The sequence below is a fragment of the Limulus polyphemus genome, unplaced genomic scaffold, assembly GCF_000517525.1.
Source record: "Limulus polyphemus unplaced genomic scaffold, Limulus_polyphemus-2.1.2 Scaffold1240, whole genome shotgun sequence".
In the NCBI taxonomy this organism is placed as follows: Eukaryota; Metazoa; Arthropoda; class Merostomata; order Xiphosura; family Limulidae; genus Limulus; species Limulus polyphemus.
Window position 1 is genome coordinate 153,433 of NW_013666850.1, and position 3,413 is coordinate 156,845.

Consider the following 3,413-nt stretch of genomic DNA (forward strand, 5'->3'; position numbering starts at 1 on the left):
TTTAAGCAGAGCTATGAATAACAGTACTGAGGCTCTGTGGTTCACCGTGACCACACATTGCTCAATCAAGTTCTGTTTATCTGACTTGACAGCTGGTGAAGCTACGTTTGCTAGTTATGACAATATTATTATTATTATTTATATATTGCTTCAAATTGTGTACATTAGGATATGACACTATTATCATTATTATTTGTATATTGCTGCAAATTGTGTACATTGAGCTATGCAACTATTATCAGTATTTGTATATTGCTATAAGTTGTGGACATTAGGCTATGACACTATTATCATTATTTGTGTATTTCATATTTCAATTATGTTATTACAATATTATCTAATGTTTCGATTTTGTCTGTTTGTTGTTAAGTGCAAAATAGTACAATAGGCTATCTGGTCTGTTGTCATACTAGGGATGGAACCCCGCATTTTAGCGTAATAAATCTTCAAACTTACCACTGGAGGAGTGGTTTATTTTGTGTTGTGCGCGAGACGACCATGGTAATACACCGGCACCACCCTCAAAGCGACCTTGATTGAGGTTTAAAAAACGTCCCATCACAGCATATATTCAAAGTTAGTTAAGCCTTGTTATATAGAAAAAAAACAAAAAAAACTTTTAACAATTTTTATATAAAGATCGGAGATGAAAGATGTTTTTGTTTAACGATGTCTTCCATATTTAACCTGCAGATGCTTTTGTATCATCTCTCAACTGGTGCAATATTGGTGTAATTGTCTGGTTCTATGCAAGAAAACAGTAATAAAAGTTATTCTGTCCATTTTTTATTATTATTAAAAACTAGACGCAAATTAAAAGCGATGAAAGTTAGGAATGTGATAGAGATACGTAAAACAAATCATGTTCTGACCTTTGGGACCATGGATACGTTACAAGAGAGACATTTTTATCCTGCTATTCTGTTTGACAAGAATATTTCAAGAGTTGGCGGTAGGTGGTGTTGATTAGCTACTTTCCTTCTAGTCTATTACTTAAAAACTAGGGACAACTAAAGCAAAATCCAACAAATAAATCTTTAATGACATTTCATCAATAATTCGTTTATCGTGAAGAAAGTTCAGAATTATAATTACACTGGAAATGTGAAGGGCACTCCATCCAAGATGCTGCGGTGATTGGAGTAAGTTATTTGTCTTAATTTATGTATTAACGTATAACGCAAGCGCGGTCACCTGCTACGTCATTAACAAACACGGCGACAATTCAAGAGAAGGCGTGTCTTGTGACAGAAGAGATCAAATCGTGCAAATAAAATATCGTAAAGAAGCAGCTGTTAAGAATTATATCACTTTCAAGAGTTATGAAGCGTGCCACGTAAGCCAGGAGCTGCGATGGGCCAATCCCCTGGCCTGCACAGTCACCAGACTCTGGGTTTACGTGAAAGTGATCGTCTACAGGACAAAGGTTACTGACCTGGGAGCACTATTTGAACAGATAAACTGAAGGGGGATTGTCTACAGGACGGAGATTACTGATCTGGGAGCACTACATGAACAGATAATCTGAAGGAGATCGTCTACAGGACAAAGGTTACTGACCTGGGAGCACTACATGAACGAATAAACTGAAGGAGATAGTCTACAGTACAAAGGTTACTGATCTGGGAACACTATTTGAACAGATAATCTGAAGGAGATCGTCTACAGGACGAAGATTACTGATCTCGTAACAACTACATGAACGGATAAACTGAAGGAGATCGTCTACAAGACAGACATTACTGACCTGGGAGCACTATATGAACGGATAAACTGAAGGAGGTCGTCTACAGGACAAAGATTACTGATCTGGGAACAACAATATGAACGGATAAACTGAAGGAGATCGTCTACAAGACAGACATTACTGACCTGGGAGCACTACATGAACGGATAAACTGAAGGAGATCGTCTACAGGACGAAGGTTACTGATCTGGGAACAACAATATGAACGGAACAACGATGCAATAGTTCCCTCGACTCCTGAGATGCTGGCCACACATGGATGACAATCGAATATCAAATGGATATCTTATGGAACACAAACAGAGCACATGTAAAGGTGTACTGATGTCAAATGGCAAAAAATGTGCATAAATGTGCGCCTCATCCACCAGAAGCCATAAGTCCGTAATTGATGCTGTCTTGTCGTGGTTTACTTTTGTAATACGTCACAAATTTATTTCTATTTCCTGATTAGGTTTCCCTTGGCACCAACTTCTTTCATTGATAAATTCAGACTGTCTTTGGTTCTTGTCTGTAAAAACTTTGTTGGTGAAAAGTATTAAGAATAAGTCTTAGTGTTTGAAAGTAGTGGGTTTTAATTCTATTTCAGGAACTCTCTGGATATCTACGTAAAATTTGGTATATCTGGGTAGCTCTATTTGTTATTTATAAAGTACACCTGTCCTTAATCTATCAGTTTTCAACATTAATTATTTTTTACGAATTTTTGTATGCTGAATTAAGCAAGTGAGAAACCACGTGAAGAATTCCTGTTGCAGGTTTCAGGCTGCTTTGATGAATTTCTGGTCGCAACTTCTGTTGAGTTATTCTTGAATTAAGCAAGTGAGAAGCCACGTGAAGAGTTCCTGTTGCAGGTTTCAGCCTGCTTTAATAAATCTCGAGTCATAACTTCTGTTGAGTTATGCTTGAATTAAGCATGTGAGAAGCCACGTGAAGAGTTCCTGTTGCAGGTTTCAGGCTGCTTTGATGAATCTCTGGTCATAACTTCTGTTGAGTCACGCCTGAACTGAGCAAGTGAGAAGCCACGTAGCATGTTCCTGTTGCAGGTTTCAGCCTGCTTTAATAAATCTCCAGTCATATCTTCTGGCAAGTTCCTGTGGCAGGTTTCAGGATGCTAAGTTGAATATTCAGTCAAAACTTATGTTAATTTATGCTTGCATTGAGCATGCGAGAAGCCGCGTGGCGAATACTTGTGTCAGATTTTAGGCTGCTTTACTGAATATCTGGTTATAATTGTTATTGGATCATGCATGGGTTGAGAGTACAAGAAGCCACGTGGCGATTTATTGCGGGAAACTCCAGCATGCTTTCGAATAGAAAAGCTAGCAGTTTTCTTCTTGTTTCTGTAAGATCCACTCTTTTACTTTTATGTGCCTTAGTTTTATGCTTAATTTGTAAACTGATGTTAAAACTATACATTATCTTTTCCAACTCCTTATGTATGACAAACGAGTGATATTGTTATATTCTCAAGTTTAACTGAATATTTTCTTTTTACTTTCTCTATTTACATTCTGTTTCTTCCTTTTAATCATGCATTTTTTTTCTGTTTTCATTTACTTAAAATTTTAATGTAAATTGATTCTGATTTTTATTTTGTAAAATCTCTGTTGTTTGTGTCAAACATATTTCTCTAAGCGGCCCGGCATGGCCAGGTGGTTAGGGT